This window comes from Armigeres subalbatus, chromosome 3 (assembly GCF_024139115.2).
Source record: "Armigeres subalbatus isolate Guangzhou_Male chromosome 3, GZ_Asu_2, whole genome shotgun sequence".
Classification (NCBI taxonomy): Eukaryota; Metazoa; Arthropoda; class Insecta; order Diptera; family Culicidae; genus Armigeres; species Armigeres subalbatus.
Window position 1 is genome coordinate 62021421 of NC_085141.1, and position 20560 is coordinate 62041980.

The 20560-nt window shown below is 39.1% G+C and overlaps 1 protein-coding gene across 1 annotated transcript in view; it reads left to right on the forward strand.

The window, feature by feature from the left end:
• Positions 1 to 20560, forward strand: part of LOC134219247 (histone-lysine N-methyltransferase, H3 lysine-79 specific) — a 442335-nt gene that overhangs the window by 217128 nt on the left and 204647 nt on the right. The window contains exon 3 of the mRNA XM_062697950.1: positions 9861 to 9883. The gene's annotated coding sequence lies outside the window, so the exon portion shown is untranslated. The remainder of the gene's footprint in view (positions 1 to 9860; positions 9884 to 20560) is intronic.

Consider the following 20560-nt stretch of genomic DNA (forward strand, 5'->3'; position numbering starts at 1 on the left):
TGAGTTCCGGACATCAGATCTACAGCTGTTTAGAAGTTCTTTTCGTTATTCAAAGCTTTAATATGAATTCCATTACATCCATTACACTTCCCGGAAGGTCAACGGTTAACATAAAATAGTTTTGAGATATTCTGGACAATCCAAACTACAGCTGCAAAATTTTATTTTGAAATGTTGGTTCTGGTATATTCAACTGTAATAATCACATACACATGGGGGGGTCCCGTAGCGTAGTTGGCTATGTACATGTTCGCCTTATAAGCGAATGGTCATCGGTTCGATTCTCAACCCCTCCACCAATCCCTCGTCAGTCGCCGATCCGCAGCCCATACGGTGGCGTTTTGGGGAACGCGCCTTACCGTCGCGGCTGCCTGATGACGACTGACAACTTGTTCTTCTCGGAGGCATTCCTTCAACTTTACCCGGATTAAATGGCAACCAAACCATGATAATGATCATTGGATAGACGACATGGACAAACGGACACAATGGACTCACGACAAGAGGAGCTGGCAACGACAACAACAACGAATAATGGATATCTAAAAATAGATTCTGTGTGGATTCTGTACAGCAGAATGCCATAGTAGATCTCGGCACTGTAGCGGTCAAAAACACAGAGTGCCTACCAAATAAATATACGAATAAAAAAAAATCGCATACATATAGTAACTTTGAGAAAATTTGATATGTTGGTGCCTATATATTGGAGCTTTGTGTGAAGATTTCGGGCGAACACTCCAGTTCGTTCGAATCGCGCCGGGGACTAAGACAAGGCGATGGACTTTCGTGCCTGTTGTTCAACATTGCGCTAGAAGGTGTCATGCGGAGAGCCGGGTGTAACAGCCGGGGTACGATTTTCAACAGATCCAGTCAATTTATTTGCTTCGCGGATGACATGGACATTGTCGGCCGAACATTTGCAAAGGTGGCAGAACTGTACACCCGCCTGAAACGTGAAGCAACAAAAGTTGGACTGGTGGTGAATGCGTCAAAGATAAAGTACATGCTTGTGGGCAGAACCGAGTGCGACAGGGCCCGCCTGGGAAGCAATGTTACGATAGACGGGGTTACCTTCGAAGTGGTCGAGTAATTCGTCTAACGAGGATCCTTGCTAACAGCTGACAACAACGTTAGTCGTGAAATACGAAGGCATCATCTGTGGAAGTCGGGCCTACTACGGGATCCAGAATAAATTGCTGTCGAAAAAGATTCGCCACCGCACCAAATGTGTCATGTACAAGACGCTAATAAGACCGGTTGTCCTCTACGGACATGAAACATGGACAATGCTCGAGGAGGACTTGCAAGCACTTGGAGTATTCGAGAGACGGGTGCTTAGGATCATCTTTGGCGGTGTGCAAGAAGACGGTATGTGGCGCGAAGAATGAACCACGAGCTCGCCCAACTCTACGGCGAACCCAGTATCCAGAAGGTAGCTAAAGCCGGATGGGTACGATGGGCAGAACATGTTGCAAGAATGCCGGACAGCAACCCTGCAAAGATGGTGTTCGCTTGCGATCCGGCAGGTACGAGACGGCGTGGAGCGCAGCGAGCGAGATGGGCAGACCAGGTGCAAAACGACTTGGCGAGCGTGGGGCGTATCCGAGGATGGAGAGATGCGGCCTCGAACCGTGTATTGTGGCGTCAAATTGTTGATTCAGTGTTATCTGTTTAGATGTAAACTAAATAAATGAAAATGAAATGAAGCCAGGCTTTATGAGCCAGTATAAAGCATGTTTGCACTGTGACAGCGTTACAGTCGCACGCACGGATTTTTTAAATACTAACGGTTAGCTAGAAAATGTACTGCTGTGCCTGTAGATCGCATGTTCTGAACTCAAAGATGGTTTTGATCCCAAAATCATCAAAACATGTCCCTTGATTTTCAGGAATGTATTATGGATATGGATGAATATATATCCAAACTAGAAGCGAAGAAAAAGCCTAGTGTGGTGTCTGTACATCGCAAGTTTTGAACTCAAGGACGGTTTGGATAACCCAGGATGTCCAAAAACCAACTTACCATGTTTCCTGGTCTCCTGGAATATGTTATGGACATGCTTGAATACATAGCGATGTTTCTAGTGACGAGAAAAGCCAGTGTCATAGCTGTTTTTGTGTCTTTATTAAGGAGACTTTCAGCCCGAGGCTGGCTCGTCTCCGTCGTAGCTGTAGATCGCATGTTCGGAACTCAAGGACAGTTTGGATGACCTAGGATATCACAAAACCATCTAACCATGTCTCCTGATCTTCATGAAAATGCTATGAATATGGGTAAATACATATCCAAGCTTTGAGCGACGAAAAAATACATATCCAAGCTTGAAGTAGCGAAAAATGCCAAAGTGGGGACTGTAGATAGCAAGTTCTGAACCTAAGGACGGTTTGGATGTAGACTAAATAAATTAAATGAAATAAATGAATGACGGTTTGGATAACCCAAGATGTTCCAAAATCTTCTTACCTTGTCTTCTGGTCTTTTGGAATATGTTATGGACATAGTAGAATGCATATCCAAGCTTGGAGCGACGTAAAAAGTTAGAGTGGTGGTTGCAGATCGCAAGTTCTGACTTCAAGGATAGTTTGGATGACCCAGGATATCCCAAAACCATCTTAGCATGTCTCATGGTCTTCTGGAGTATGTTATGGACATGGTTGAATACATATCCAAGCTTCTAGTGGCGAAAAAATCTAGTTTCGTGGCTGTAGATCGCAAGTTCAGTACTTAAGGACAGTTTAGATGACCCATGTCCCAAAACCATCTGACCATGTCTTTTGATCTTTTGGATTATGGACTCCAAGCTTAGAGTGACGAAAAAGCTCGCATTGTAACTGTAGATCGCAAGTTACGGACAATTTGGATGATCTAGTACATCTCAAAAAAAATTTTGTCAGTTCTGGTTTTGTCAGTTCTCCATTTTATATCACAAAAACAAATGGAACATATCAAATTTACTGCGTAATATAGCTTAGAAAAATTTGGGTCTGAAAGGGTTAAAGGACTTTCTTCGTTAAACGGTAGTTCTAGACCAACATTTGGAAAGAGCGTAACAGCCAAAATTTTTTCCTTCTGATTCTTTGTCTACATATATAGCTATATATGCAGACGATGAATCAGAAGGAATAAATTTTGGCTGTTACGCCCTTTTCAAATGTTGGTCTAGAGTTAGTACCGAAAATGTGATCGCGATAACCCGGGTAGAGGTGAATAATAAACAAATAACATAACAATAGCAAATTTTGCTGTGATATCAGATTTTGTTATTCTTATGTTATTCATAAATAACATAAAATAGCATCCCAACAACAAATTTTGTTATAATAGTAAAATTTGTCATTCATTTATTATTGTAAAAAACAGCAGAACAACAAATGAAGAACACATTTTGCAATCATAGCAAAGTTTGTTATTCATTTATCATTTGCTTTTTCAACATCAATAATAACTGATTTTGAAATTTTTTTGTTCTTCGATTACCAATACCAATACCAAACCAATAGCAAAGATTTGTTATTATAATAGCAAAATGAGTTATTTATTAGTTATTTGCTAGAACAATGTCTGTTATTATTTTTGCTATTTTAGCAACTATATCAAACAATTTATTATTTATTTGATCAGACTAATATCAAACAAACTAATATCATATTTTGCTATTCAGTTATTCCTATATTAATAGTAAAATTTGATATTATTTTGCTGTTTTCTTCTACCCGGGAAAACAACTTTCAGAAAACCGTACCGATAAACCGGTCATAAAATCAACCGTTTTGGGTATCGCTTTGGATTAAGGAATCATCAAACGGCGAAAGTATACACCGTCGGATGTGCTTCGACATATAATTTTGATCTTAAATACTGTTTAAAATATTTCAATTTTTGCTGTGCCTTTTTTCTACAGCTGCGATGGTTGACCATCGGCTATTGGTTGTTATCATTAATGTAAGTTTTCTTGTCGTTTTTACTTCAAACCAGTCCGTGCCAATTGAAACTGGGTCTCTTTAGGTCGGATGGGTAAAAAAATCCCAGTATCTTAGTTCGGCCGAATAAAATCATAGAAAAGTTCTACACCCAAAAAATTAATCTAATATTTTCTGTACAAAATCTTGGTATACACAGCTCTGCCAGGTTTCAATACAATAAATGTAAGCATTTCATACAGAGACTGTATTAAAATAATACAACATTTTGAGATTAATACGATGATTGAATTAAAATCTGAATCTCTCTATCTCTATCTCGACTTTGTTCAGCATTCTCTCTTCCTATGTCGATATATTTATATTTCTAGGCTACTAGACCATCTTTGGACAATAACAAACACATTAAAAACAAGAGATGGCATTTGTTTTGTTGTCGTTTTTCATAGCAACGAGCTTTTTCCGATCCAGTACCCGTATTGTTTTATATATAATTAGTTAATTTTATTAGCTAATTATCTAATACATCATCTCTTACACAGCAAATAATTTTGAAAATTCAACGACGTGTATAATGGCAGCATATCCCATCAAACGAATTAACATTCGATATTCAATTAAATTTGACTGAATGTTACAAGCAAGTACAGTTTAAATTTATTCCGATTTAAAAGAAGAGTGAGATCGATTGAATATCAAATTTATTTGCATGCTGCAAATATGTGCATGAAAATACATTTAAAATCACAAAATATTTTTATCTGTGTAGATAAGGTGTTCCGTGTTTTCCTAACACTGTCATCCTTATTTGCTATGAGACAATTTTTAGCTGCATATCAATTGCCATTGGCAGTTAAGATTTTTCTTCTGGTTGAATTGAACCATGTAGGAATTACAATGTTTTAATCTTAAACTCAACTTAACCTAACGATTTTTTTTTCTAAAATTGGAAATTATTTTATTGGGTATTTGTTGCAATGTCTCAATATTAGAAAATTTGTTCTTAAGACAAAGTTTTGATTTTCTGTTTATAATAAATATAAGAAGACACTTAATATATTTGTTACATTTGGCTTGGATGCCAAGTGTGAAATATTTAGCTTCGCTAGACCTATTAATTGGAAATATATGTCTGGTAGAAGGTTTCAAATAAGAAGCTCTCGGCTTATGTGGAAAAGTTATAAGCTGAGTTTTGGGGAAGCATTCGGGAAAATTTTCCAGTTTTGCAAGTAAGTGGAGAAAATATCCTAACTTTTTTGCAATCTACTACAAATGACACGAAGGCTTCGACCTTTGGATGAAAGTCCCGTGTCATCTGCCAACAAAGATTTTTGACACCCTGGTGAGTAAGTCTGATGTGAAAATGTTATACAATATGGGCCCTAGTATGCTGCTTTGTGGAAAACAAGCTCTTACAGGTAATCTATCAGATTTCGAATTCTGTGAGCGATCTGATAAATAATTTTGGATCAGTTTAATAATGTACATAGGAAAATTAAAATTTCGTCAGTTTTGCAATCAAACCTTCATGCCAAACCCTGTGCTTTCTTTATATCAAGAAGAGCAACTCCAGTCGAATATCCTTCAGTTTAGTTGAGTCGAATTAAATTCGTAACTCTTAATAACTTATGAGAGGTTGAATGCCCATGGCGAAAACCAAATTGCTCATCAGAAAAAATAAAATTGTCATTAATATGAACCATCATTCTATTTAAAATAATATTTTCAAACAGTTTGCTTATTGAAGAAAGCAATCTGATTGGGCGATAACTAGAAGCCTCAGCTGCCAATTGAAAACATTTGTTAAATAAATTAACCAAAAAGAATAAGGTGCTCTCTGGAAATTTTCTGATAAGTATGTAGAAAATACCATCATTACTAGGGGCTTTCATATTTTTATATTTTCTAATAATAGATCTCACTTCCTCCAAATTAGTTCCCAACGAAGGGTTAAAAACATTATCTTGATTGAGAATGTCTTCGAACCTCCGTGTAATTTGATCCTCAATCGGACTAGTGAGACCTAGACTAAAATTGTGAACACTCTCGAACTGCAGAGCAAGTTTGTGAGCCTTTTCGCCATTTGTTATTAAATTTTTATTTCTCTCTTTAAGCGCTGGAATTGGCTTTTGAGTTTTTTTTAAAGAATTTTCGTTAATTTCCAAAAGTGTTTCGAACTGGGATCAAACTTCGAGACATTATTCTCAAAGTTGGTATTTCTCAGAATAGAGAAACGTTTTTTTTTAATTTCATTTTGCAAATCTCGCCAAATAACTTTCAACGCTGGATCGCGAGTTCTTTGGTATTGCCTTCGCCTCACATTTTTAAGGCGGATCAGTAGCTGAAGATCGTCGCCAATAATAATGGGGTCGAATTTAATTTCACATTTAGGAATTGCAATGCCTCTGGCTTCGACAATTAAATTTGTCAAAGATACGAGCGCATTGTCAATATCACTTTTGGTATCGAGAGGAATATCAACATCAAAATTCCTATCGATATATGTTTTATATAAATCCCAATCAACTCTATGATAATTAAAAGTAGAGGTGATTGGATTATAAATGGCTTCTTGTGAGATTTCAAATGTCACAGGAAGGTGATCAGAGTCAAAGTCAGCATGAGTTACCAATTGGCCACACAGCTGACTTGAATCCGTTAAAACCAAATCAATTGTAGAAGGATTTCGGCTGGAAGGAAAACAAGTTGGTCCATTGGGATATTGAACAGTATAATATCCCGCAGAACAATCTTCAAATAAAATTTTACCATTGGAATTGCTTTGAGCATTATTAGTTAGAATTTGAAGATGAAGCTCTCAACAAATTCCTTTGCTGCCCATTGCAATGGAAAGGCAAGTAGGCAGCAATAAAAGAGAATTGTCCAAAATTTGCTTCAACAGAAACTCCCAAGGCTTCGAAAACTTTGGTTTCAAACGATATGTTTGATACCTACGTCTATTAATGACAATGGCGACCCCACCACGGGCGCTGTCAAGACGATCATTTCTGTAAATAAAATAATTTGGATTTTTTTTGATGAAAAGACCAAGTTTCAAATATGTTTCAGTTATAATGGCAATGTGCACATTATGTACTGATGGGAAGTTGAATTCATCTTCCTTACCCTTTGAAGAGCGGGCATTCTAATTTAAAAATTTCAAAAAATTATTTGGATCCATTAAAACAAAACCCAATAACAATTCTTTGAGTAAATTTGATACCAACCTGAACAGCTTCAGTTTTGGTATTTGTTTTGAACATTGCATCAATGCAATTGTTCATTTAGAAAATCAAAGTCGGAAGCAGACATGCTACCTGGGTCGTCAAGACGAACGTTATTTCCCGTTGAAGAATGGGTATGAAAGTCATTCATCGTCGGTAAATTTCGCGTCATCAATTTTGCACGGGAATGCTAAACTTTTTTGCGTGAAGGGCATTCCGAGAAATTGAATTTATAATTGCCCCCACAATTGGCACATGAAATTTTTTTGGAATCTTCTCTCACAGGACAGGCGTCCTTGGCGTGCACCACAAATCATGTATTTAGCATCCATGTGGCAATGTTTAGTTCCGTGACCCCCCACTTTTGGCACTTACGGCACTGAGTGGGGTTTTGGAAATTTCTTCCAGGCCTGCGGAAATGTTCCAATACCCCTCTGGGAAGTACCAAAGCGAGATTTCTTTTTCATCTTAATTACTTGGACTGGTGAAAATCCAAGTAATTGAGAAATTTCAATTTTAATCTTATCTAGTGATTTATCATCACTGGGGAGACCTTTCAAGACGACTTTGAACAATTGCTCAGTTTTGTCGTCGTACGTGAAGAATTTATGCCGCTTCTCAGTTAAATACTGAAGAACACGTTTGCGATCGTCAAAGGATCCTGGCAAAACGCGGCAGTCACCTTTTCTGGCAATCTGAAATGAAACCTTGATCCCCTGAAGGTTACTCAAAATATCATTCCTAAAGCCAGAACACTCGGCAACAGATACCACAATTGGCAGAATCCTTTGCTTTTTTGCATGGATTGAATCACCTGGGCTAGAGGTAGATTCGATTTGCTCAGTTCGATAGGAGAAGAATTATTTCCAATGTTAGAGCTGGAAGGAGTATCTGAAGTCTCCAGCTTCCTTCTATTTTTTCCGCGCTTTGGCAGGGCGGTCTTGAAACCTTGTTTCTTAGAAGGAAGTGGAGAATTCAGCGATTCCCCCTTCCTCTTGCTTAATGCTCATTGCTAGAGTGCTCGAGTGTGGAGACGTGACCTTCTAAGAGTTTTTTTTTCCAGAACGGTAAGGGTGGGTGTACCAATTGTCGCCATACATAAGAACAACTATTTTTTTTTTTAAATAAGTAGAAGGCATGTGGGTGGATCAAGCGAAAGGTTTTAATTCCTGCTCTTTAGAACAGCTGTGAAAACCAGAATAAAATTTGTTATAATCATCAGAATTGATTAATCCATAATAGGAACGCATGCACCAGTTGTGGCACTATTCTTAATTTTGGTTCCTTATTTGGCAAATCCCAATGTTTTCTTATTGGATTGGCCAAATAGGGACCCCTAGTGCGACAACTGGTGCAAAGGACGTCACAAATTAAGCAAAATCAATTTTTACAATTATGCTTTGCTTGTTTTGGAGGAGATCAAAGGTTTTATCGTATCATATGAATAAGCTTTATCGATATGAACTTGGTTTGCGGTGATTTGATTGGCCGTTTGGCATATAAAACACTAGTGCGACAACTGGTGCTATAGCCACAACTGGTACATCTAGCCTACCTGAAGGATTACCACCGCTTGTCGGAATTTTACTTCCGAAAACGGGTTCAACGTAAAACGAAGGCACGGGTCCAAGCAAAGATCGTAACGGGTTCAGTAGGTACAAATAGCACTGAGAAGCACTGTTGAAATTATTATCGGGTAGTATTATAAACTTCCTTAAGCAAAGAGAACAGACAACCGCACAGTACAACAGCACAATGCGGTATCACCTCACTTTGCCTTATTTCATTGCTTCAAACCACAATCCAAAAGAATTTAGACCGAATTGCACAACTTTCGCACTATGTGATTAATTAGAATTTAGTGAATATTTCAATGATAATTATTCTAACTGAATTCCGCCAAAAGGCATTCCGCGGAATGAAAATAGTATACAACCGTTGACAACCGTGCTCGAATTCTTCTGACACCGTGATAGTGATCAGAGTCAATATTCGGACCTCTGAATGTCCGCACATTCATAAAACGTGTCTTCCAGTAAGCGGATTTATCGTTTTTCGGTGCATAGATGTTGTTTAGGCTGTACTATAATTGCCAAATTTACCCCGTATCCTAGCACACAGATGCGTTCGTTGATAGGTTTCAATTTCATATCTCGCTTCATCTGCTTACTGATCCCTACGAAATCAACGTCGTGGGATCAACAGTTCAAGTTCTCTGGATCTAGGCCATCGGATTTCCTAGATAGCGCTCACGTTCACTTCAGCCTTCTGCAGTTCACGAGCCAGAAGGCTCACTCGTTCAGGTTCCATTATGTCTATCGTACATATATCTATCGTGCTTATACTTCATGAAATGCAGTCTTCACATCTCGATGATTTGAAGCTTTTTACTATGCTTAATATTGAATTTTTTTTCCAAGTTCCAATTTATATCTGACTGAACATATATTAATTCCATCGCAAAATCATGAAATTCAACACCAATCTCGTCACTTATTTTTGCGTACTTTTGCGTGCTTGCCGCTGAAAAACAAATTACAAAAAGGAAAAACCTGATATTTTTTGCATTTCTTTGTTATTGATTAAATAAACATAAGAGCTATGAGATAAAATCCAAGAGCAGTGAACCAGTATGTTTTAATATAAATAACATTTTCATCAAACATATTCTAAATAACTGAACTCACTGACTTTTTTTTTATTTATTTCCAGGCATGCTCCTCCTCCTTTTCAAGGTAAGTTCTGTATTCATGTATATACAACATTGTCGTTTACTTATCTTGTCGCGTGGTATAGAGAGTTGGGCCAAATCCTGAACATTTTAATTGGATTGGGTTCATCCCACCCCGGACACAAATCCACCTCAATGACCGGACTGGAAAACTCAAATGAGCTTAATTGCTACGGCCGGTGTATTCACTGCTGCGAGCTGTTTTCTACCCACCCGGTCGCCAGTCGCTGCCTAATCTGGATCATGACAGCAAACATTTAACCGAGTTTGCATGGCTCTCAGTCGCGGGCGGGGTTGACGGGGTGACACTGATACAGCTTCTGCCTGCCGACCCATCTACGGCTCATGCAAATGTAGACTCGGAGGTGTTGGTCGGTTACCGGCGGATGGAATATTATGCAATATGAAGAAGCCGGGAATGCGAGCTGTGTATACGCCATCATCGCTGGTAGCAGCAATGGCAAACGCAGAGCAAGAATTCGAGTTAGTTTTTATGAGCCGAGCTGCCTGCGTGTGCCACGAAGTAAGGAACATTTTTCAAGGTGAACCAGCGGCTTTACTGATGGGGCTCTCTGGCGGTAAGTGGCGAATTGAATGTGGCGTGACGTGGGGGTTGGTATCGGATTACATGCCTTCTAGGCAGGTTGGGGGCTGGAAGGGAAATGGAGTGGCGAATTATAGCACAGGGAGAGCGAATATTAGCTAGGTTGTGACTAGGTAGGTGGCGAGGCACGCAGTGTGCCAAGCTTGGATTACAAATCGTCTTTCGTGAGGAATTTGAAGGTTTTCTGATCCGGATTGTTGCACGGATAAGGATTTACAAAATTATAGAGGCATAAGGACTGACACTTGTCCTTTTTATTCGTAAGGTTGCATAGACCACCTGCTAATATTTAGTTCGTCATTACTGAAATTTGTCATTCCCAAATGTAGTACTATATAAAGCGATCAGAAATCCAGTATTTATTTATTTTATTTTTTTAAATAATATCCCACGAAATGCATACTATTGAAAATGCTAATCAATCGATTAAATTTCATATTATCATTTATAATTCATAACAAAAGTTATAATTCTTATTTGATACATTAAAATTGTCAAGCGATTAGTGAATCACATCTTTTCACACATCAATCTTTTGAAAACTGTTTGGTGAGTGAGTAGTCGCAAAGCCCAGTGTCAGAATAATTGTCCCCATTTATATTATTTGTGTCAACTTGTTCCTACTGTTTCTTGTAAGCTTCTTGTAACAAATAAGACGTCTTACTGAATTGATGACGACTATCAATCGTTTCGCCAAAAATGTTACAATTTACTTATCGTGCAGCCATCGAAAACGAAAGTGTGATAATTTATCAACACTCTTTCCTCGCAGTGCTCATGATGAACGCCACAACGTAGCCCAACCGAGAAATCTATGGGCAAAGTCACTCCGACAAATTAGTAGCTAGGTGCGGCCGGTAACCGGTGCATACCACATACAATGGCAATTTATTCCATTCGTTTCGAACATGTGTATTTCCATACTGAACCCAACATGGTACGTACATTGGTGCATTGGTTCCTTTTAGCCATGAGCGGTGGTATAAAAATAATAATCTCTCGCATCAAAGCGTAATTGGACAAATTATTCCACGGTAAGTGATGACTGCTTCCCTCTGGGTTCGCCCCGACGATGTTGGTTTGCACAAGGTGGATCACCGAATAATACGAATTAGCCATCCCTCTCTACTCCATGGTATCCGCAAACCTTCTGGGCATCCTGTTTGAAATTTACCGCCTGTGTAAACTCTGGGAATCTGCATCACACGACCCCTACAGGAGGAAAATGTCCATCGTGCTTGCGTTCAGTAGAACACTATGAATTCTTAATGAAATCCGTTTCACATTCCCCGGTCCCAGAACAGGTTGCTGCACCTTTGCGGCTTTGATTCAGGTTCTGCCTCCAGCTGCCGCATTGCTAACCCATTTGTACGTCGGTAAACAGAGATAATTAGTGTGCAGCATGCTTCGGGTGTTACTTTCCCGCATGTGAGGAATTTCCGAGACCTAATGGCGTGAAGGTCGCCATTGGTTAGCGTTGAACACGCTGCCAGTGCTGTCAATCCGGCGTCAAATTACGACTAAGTACGATAACTTCGTCAAAACTTTATGCAATTATTGCCGCCCATCCGGGTGACGGTGCACCGATCAACTCTCGCGTGCATACAAGGCAAGGAACATCCAAGTTTCCAATACGAACTGTGTTATTGCTATTGCACTTGTTGCTGTTGTCATGTTGTGCACCCCCACTTCATCATAATGGCGTAATGTTATGGCACGACACCTTTGCCACCTACAGCAACCGCGGCGCGAGTAGTACCCCGACCATTACGAGGACGAAGACGTGAACTGGCAAGGGTGTTTCCCATAATAACCACTTGAGCATGGTTCGAGCGCGGTCGCTGCCGTTGATGATGATTATGATGGAGGTTCCGCTGTTTACTTGACGGCGAGACAGAACGGATTGGAGACGAGCATCGCAGCTCTGGGTGGCGAGCGTAATTACATTATACCCTCGCCGCGGATGGGCTGTTTTCCGCGCTCATGATGACGAAGATATGACAGTTACCGTTGATGGCCAGGGATGCCGCAAATGACAACCGCCAACTAGGGTTGGATTATGGTTGGTCGTGATTTAGAAACTATAATTGGGTAGTGACGAAACAAGGGTGGCAAATGCGCGAGAAGCGTACAAGTTATTGTTAATGTTGCTATAATTTTTAGTTGTTTTTGCCTTGTATTGCTGATTACTATTTGAATTTATGATGGCCGATGATTTTTCTAATTGCAGATCAGGCTACCGAGTTTGTATGTTTTATGAGACGAGTGAGTGGTGAATCAGGAAAAAGTACTTATTGTAGATAAAAGTACTGAAAAAATAAACTTATTTTGTAATCGCAAAAATAACTGGTTCAATAAATTCATATTTCATGAAAAATACTATGGGAGTATTTGAGGAGGAATTCTTGAACTAATTTAGGAAACAGTTACAATCACAAAACAACATTCTGAATAAATTTCTTGGAGATTTTCCAAACAATTTACGAAAGTATTTTTGTATTAATTCTAGAAGGCAGTATCGGTTTAATTCCATTTGAAATTACATAAAAAATCCCGGAAATACAGATGAAAAATACTCTTGACAGCAGTTTAAGACGAGTGCTTAGAACCATCTTTGGCAAATATGGTGCTCGCTTCCGATCCGGCAGATACGAGACCGCGTGGAGTGCAGCGAGCGAGATGGGCTGACCAGGTACAGAACGACTTGGCGAGTGTGGGGCGCTAGCGAGGACGGAGACATGCGGCCTTGAACCGTGTATTGTGGCGTCAAATTGTTGATTCGGTGTCATCTGTTTAGATGCAAGCTAAACAAATGAAAAAAACCCAGATTAATCCACCTAGCGGTGATGATGCCTTTCTCGCTCATTATAAAATGTGTCGAGAAAAATTCTTTAGAGAGGTCAAATAGAACAAATATAAAGCAATTAATGGTTTTGACTGTTATATAGACTTTTAAAAATGTGGCAAAATTGGATCGTGGAGAAACCATATCAAAACCGTCATAAAATCGGGTGTAGACGAAATCAGGGGGAGAAAAATTTTAACATGCTAAAAATCGAGTCATCACTGTATCTTGTACATATTCGTTTATGGAATGATGCTATGGCAGTTTCATTGCAAAGAATTGAAAATAGTAGTTTGTGCAACTAGTTGCAAAAAGATGATTTTTTCAGCACGAGTTGTACGAGTGCTGAAAAAATCGAGTTTTGCAACGAGTTGCACACGCTACTTTTTGCAATGACTAAAAATGGGCTTGAATATGATAAATCTGTACCAAAATGGTACAATTTTATTTACTTCACATGATCAATCTTGCCAAAAAATCATGTTGCTGCAGAAAACAAATAGATTCCATGTTATCGTGCCACATTAAGTGCTCAACAGACCATAAAGCGATAAATAAACCTGCCTTTGGAGAATTTTTTGTCATGCTCACCAAATTATTTTATTTATTACGTGACACAAGGATGGCTGGGGACCCTGGCAACATAGATTTAAAAAAAAATTAAGGAATTGTTTCGGAAACATGTTTCCACAAGTAATAGGACAATTATATATTTTCCCAAAAGAACGGAACACATTCCCGTGGATCCAAAATTTTCTAGATTCGATATTCTGTAACCACTAGTATTCCGTAGCTCAATGCGGGCTCGGCCTTATTCGATATTGAAGATATCGAGTAAGAGAGGTAAAATCTACCTGCCCGACTATTTTTAATCACTTTTACTGGTTTACCGTTTCGATGGCAAACTTTCTTGAATGCCCATCAGCTTATAAAAGCATGCTTCTGGAACGATTTCAAATATGCTAAAGCTGATACCTATCAGGTATTCCGCAAGCGATAACGGCCGCCCTCTGGTTAGTTTTAAATTTGACGTTCCTGGAGGTTAACCACACCCACCTACCCATTATGAACAATGTGGTACATAAGAAGCTGTGGATGCAATAGATCCACACTTTTTTATATGCTGCATTTTCTTTTTTCTCTTTTTCTTCCAGCTTCTCCCTTCTTCTCATTTTAAACTTCTCCCTTCTCAGTTCGCACATCTCACACTCACACTCTTCACTTCTCACTTCTTACTTCTCCCTTCTAGCATAGGTGTTCTAGTACCGCGCGTGTACTTAACGGTTAAGATCAATCCATATAACATGTTAAAAAGTGTTGCTGAAATTAAGGACTGTAACGAAAATAAGTTATTCACTTTCAAAGTGTTACTATTCAATAGCTCATGAAGGTATTGGTTCGTCTTCCCGTAACACGGTAGATCAATTTGACGTAGTGTGTTGCGGTGTAAGATCTACCAAACAGAGTCCTAGCTTAATCCATTTTCCTAGCTAGGGCAATAAGTTGTGGTAATTAAGAATTCATCGTATTCAGTCCCCGCTACCAACAGCAGACAGTTGAAAGACTCGAAGACAGACAGTCGAATTGAAGACAGTCGACCCATCCCTAGGCTGAACGGACTGCTGGAAAAATCGAGTTAGGGGTTTAAATACGTACTAAGTCTTCTTGAGCTGGTGAACAATGGTAGTGAGAGGAACACACGGAAGTTCTTATTACTGAACAAATTCTCTTGCTTGAAATGGTCTTGTAGACAGAGCTAAATCCCGGATTTTAAGAGTTTTACTGGTGATATTCTAGAAGCAAAACAAGGATGTGGCTAGGGCTCCGATGCATGGCCAAAAACAGTATTACTGTTATGTTTTCTCAAGACAGGATTGATTTCCTATTGATAAGGGGCGCGCCTTCAATGGGATTGCTCTCTGTGAAGGGTCTAAATAGCGGGACCTTGTCATGGTGCTCTTGAGAAAACAAAACAACAACTGTATCGAAACCGATTCTGCATTGCTTATCAATAGTAATGGAGTAATTCGACATGCACTTAAACACTAAGGATACGGGTAACGCTACAATAGATCTAATAATTGGTCGCAGTAGCACACCCGAACAGGAGAAAAAAAAATTGGTTTGTCTTATCCTGCGTTCGATGTATTCATATGTTAAATTTCAAATAAGATTTCTTTTTTGTTTGTTGAAAATTTGTCGTTTCCGATGTATCGAAAATTAAAAGCGATATTGAAATTCGAGTTTTGGACGAGAAAGGCATGGAGATGAATAATTTAATCAAACGTTTCGGTATGCACACCGCTAAGGTAAAAACTTTTCATTCCTCATTTCTCACTGCTTACTGTAAAAAGTGAGAAGCACGAAATGAGTAGTGAGACGTCTCTATTCACTTCGCGTTTCTCACTTTTTACAGTAAGCAGTGAGAAATGAGAAGTGAGTTTTGAGAAGTCTTACCTCTGTTTCTTCATTTTCCTCTTCTCACTGTAGAAAGTGAACCGTCGTGAGACGCCTCACTACTCACTTCGTGCTTCTCACTTTTAACAGCGGAAAGTGAGAAATGAGGAGTGAGATGTGAGACATCTCACTTCTCACTCTTCATTTCTCACTTCTCAATGTGAAAAGTGAGTAGTGCGAAGTGGGTAGTGAGACGTCACGCTTCTCACGTTTTACAGTGAGAAGTGATAAATGAGGAATGAGAATGGAGTCGTCTCTCTTCTCACTTATAATTTCTCACTTTTCAAATGACCTCTTCGGTCAAATGTCCTATTCGGCCAAATGACCCTTTCGGCCTAATGACCCTTTCGGTCTAATAACCCTTTCGACTAAATGACCCTCTTTGAAATGAATTTCTCACTTTTCAAATGATTTCTTCGGTCCCTCTTTGAAATGAATTTCTCACTTTTCAAATGATTTCTTCGGTCAAATGTCCTATTCGGCCAAATGACCCTTTCGGCCAAATGACCCTTTCGGTATAATAACCCTTTCGGCTAAATGACCCTTTCGGCCAAACGACTCTTTCAGGCCAAACGACCCTTTCGGCCAAATGACCCTTTCGACCAAATGATCCGTTCGGCCAAATGACCCTTTCGGCCAGATGGGTTTCGGTCTAATGGTTTGTTCGCCCTAGTGGCATTCGGCAAAACGATTCTTCCCCGATTTTGGCACCCCCTGAAAGCTGGCGCCCTTCTTGGGCCAACGGCTATGACGCTGTACATCTATGTTAAAATAATCTAAGTATTGTAAGTATTGTATATATAAAATAATCTAAGTATGTGTGTGCACAAAAGCTTAGAAAACATTTGACAACTTTTCATATAGTAATCGTGGACCGATTTTCTCGCAACAGAGAAATTTGAATTCCTATACATAAAACTTCAATCTGAATTCTTTTCTTTTCTTTGAAACTAGTTTTACCACATTAATTTTCACAATCATTACCACGGTGAATTCTGTTAAATTTCAAGTGAGAATTACGTTTTGACTGCTACCTTATTGAATAGCCGTCTCACTGTACAAGTTTTATTAATTCAACATCAATAACGATGTCGACCACGTCTTCATAATCAATTTAGGATTAAGAGAGGAAAATTCTCAATCCGATACTCATTACTACAGTAGAGGTGTGCGCCGCCGCGCCACGCCGCCGCCGCCGACATTTTTGTATCGGCGCGCCGCCGTTTAAAATTTGTCACGCCGCTGATTTTCCACTCCGATTCAAATTCCTTGATTGGTCCCTACAACATTACGTTTAAATTCCATAGAATGTTTTGATACGGACGATTTTCTTGAAAATTCCATACAATTTTTTATTGAAATCTCGAAAAACTGCTCTCACTAAAAACTAAGAAAAAACTCGTGTAGAAATTGCGAAGGATTTCCCGTTGAAAGCAAAGAATTTCTGGTTGAAATTGAATTTTTGAATGAAAAAAGGGTCGTTCGGCAGAATGCCATTTGGCCGAAAACCACAAGGATGTAGGTTGTTTGGCTATTTGGTAGAAGACTAACTAGCCTAAAGTTATTTGGCCGAAAATGTCATTTGTTCGAACAGTTCATTTTCCTGAAAATATCGGTTGACCGACTAGCTTAAAAGGCTGAATATGTCCTTTGGCCGAAAAGGTCGTTTGACAGAAAGCACCATTTGGCCGATAATGTAGTTTGGCTGAATTGGTCATTTTGGATATTTTCAAGACAATAATTATAGAAACTTTTGAAATTCGCCGGGAAAATCTGATCAACTTCCCAAGACAATATTTTAAGTTTTTCCAGAATATTCAATTGGAAATTATTCTCAGATTTTCCACGGGAGAATTCTTTGGAATTCCCAAGGTGAGGTCTTTGAATTTCCCAAGGTAAATTGTAAGGAATTTCAGCGAAAAATTCTTAGGATTTTACTTGACATTCTCATGAGAATATTCACGGGAAGTTGTTCCAAATTTCTACAAGATAATATTCAGAATATCCGCGGAAACTTCCTGATGAGTTTCTGTAGAGAACTCTTCAAAAATTACACAGAAAATCTTCATAATTGTAGGAGCTTGTGATTGAAAGGAGGAATGCTTTAACGTTGACTTTCTCAATCTAGATTGATAAAGACGATTAGTTTGGCATATTGTCAACGTTAAAACAGAAAATTCTTCGGAATATCCGCGGGAGACTCTCTGGAAATTTCACGAAATTCTTCAAAGTTTCCGCGGAAGATTGTTCTTGGGAAATTCGATTGGCCGAAAGAACCAGACGACCGAAATGTGGCCGAAAAAGCCGTTTAGCCTAACATGTCGTCTGGCTGAAACGTTCGTTTGGCCGCAGAAGTCATTAGGCGAAAGGCCATTAGGCCATTTGGCAGAAAATGTTATTTGACATACGTCCGAATGTCAATTACTGAATGGATAATAGCATAGCATGAGCCCTTGCACAAAACGTAGGTGGAGTTGCCAAGGTCATTTGTAGATTCTGCCTAAATCTACAATTAGGTACTGAATGGATAATATGGTCCACAATGGCCACTCGTTTGGCGAAATGGCCTTTTTGTCAAATGACAGTTGAACAGAATTCCATAACCTTTTTTAATATTTAAGGCGATACTGGCCTTTAAGCCAAAGTCATCTTGCGAAATTTCACATAGCTGAGCCGAACTGAACGTTTATCTGAATCTGTTATTAGGTCGAAAATGGTTTGACCGAAAATATAGTTTGACCGAAAGCGACATACAGCCGAAGGGAACATTCGGCTGAACTGGTAATTTGATCGAAAAAGTTGTTTGACTTAACAGGTCATTTGACTGAAAATGCGGTTAGGCCGAAAAAGTCGTTTGACCGAATATATCATTTGACTAAAAATGCAATGTGGTAAAAATGATCATTTGACAGCAAGAGCCATTTGGCCTGACAATGCCCTTTCTGCCGAACAACCATTTCGGCCAAATGGCATTTTCTGCGAAAAGTGTTCGGCTGAATCGATCATTTAGCTAAAAAGTCGTTTAGCCGAATAGGTCATTTGGCCGAAAGGGTGGTTTTGCAGAAAGGACATTTTCGGGTCAAATGGCTCTTTCTGACAAATGACCACTTAACAAACGAAATTTTCGGTCAAATGAACTATTCGGTTTGACGATTGTTTTGACCAAATTACCAGTTCGGTTGAATGTCCCTTTTGGCTATATGTCGCTTTCGGCCAAACTACATTTGCGGACAAACCATTTGCGACCTGATAACAGTTTCGGATATACGTTCAATTCGGCCTAATGGGATTTGGTTAGATAACTTTTGGCATAAAACGACTTACAAAAACGACTTTATGCCAAAAGTTATCTAACCAAATCCCATTAAGCCGAACTGAACGTATATCCGAAACTGTTATCAGGTCGCAAATGGTTTGGCATAAAACGGTTTTGAATTTTCTTTCAATAAGGCCAATCGCGGTAAATGTAATTTGGCCAAACTGGATGACCGTTACAACATTTTCGGCCAAATGGCTCATTGGAATTTCCCAAGAATTTCTTATGGGCAATACAGCAGTCGTTAGATAACTGCAACATGTTTACGTTTAAGTTAGCGAATGCTGTTCGATAACATCGAATAACAAAGAATTTCTCTTAGAAATACAAAGAAAATCCTTAAAAAATCCGAGCAATTTTCCGTTGAAATCTAAAAAAAATATTATTAAAATCTATACCGACCTAACAGCAGCCTTTGACAAATTGAATCACCGCATAGCTATTGCTAAACTGGATAGCCTCGGAATCAATGGTTCTCTCTTGCGATGCTTTCAGTTGTATTTAACCGGTTGCAGCCTTACCGTGGTTATTGGAGATCATCAGTCGAACCATTTTGCCGCTACCTCAGGCATTCCTCAGGGTATAGTCACCTGGGACCACAGATATTTCTGATCTATTTCAACGACGCCATTCTGACAATCAAGGGACCACGGCTTTGCTACGCAGACGACCTCAAACTGTATCTTAAAATTTGTTCAATTGAAGACTGTCACTCTCTGCAACGCCAACTGGATGCCTTTGCAAGTTGGTGCGTGCTTAACCGAATGGATGTTAACCTATCTAAATGTTCGGTAATCTCTTTCTCGCGGAAAAACGAAACAATAATTCACAAGTATATCTTGTATGACACAGAACTTTAACGAGTCAATCAAGTTAAGGACCTGGGAGTTATTCTAGACTCAAAACTCATTTTTAAGCAGCATGCTTCCTTCGTTGTCAGCAAAGCGTCAAAGGATTGCCAAAGAATTCACGGACATTTACTGTCTAAAGTCGTTGTACTGTTGCCCGAAAAATTCTTCATACTTCAAAGTAGTTCTCGTGGAATATAATTTCCATTTTGGAAAAACTTAAAGAATTTTTTGATTTTTTCAGATTTTTCAGGCGAAATTCAAAAGATTCCTCCGTTAATATCTTGAAAATATCCCGAAACAAAGCAAAAAAAAGTTAAAGAAACGTAAGAAAAAAATCGCCACGCCGATTCACGCCGCCGACCAAAATTCTGACCAACGCCGCCGCCGACGAATATTGGACCGGCGCACACCTCTAACTACAAGAGACCGATGAACCCTCTGTATCTCCGTGAGCGCCACGGGAAATGGATAGTTGTTTAAATGAGAAGGTAATCTATAGGAACTCGCATTGGTAAGCAACTAAATAATTATTTTGTACGAATTTATGTCGAAGCAATTTACTCACCCATACAATTTAGAAATAACCATTTCGATAATCGCGCGATCGT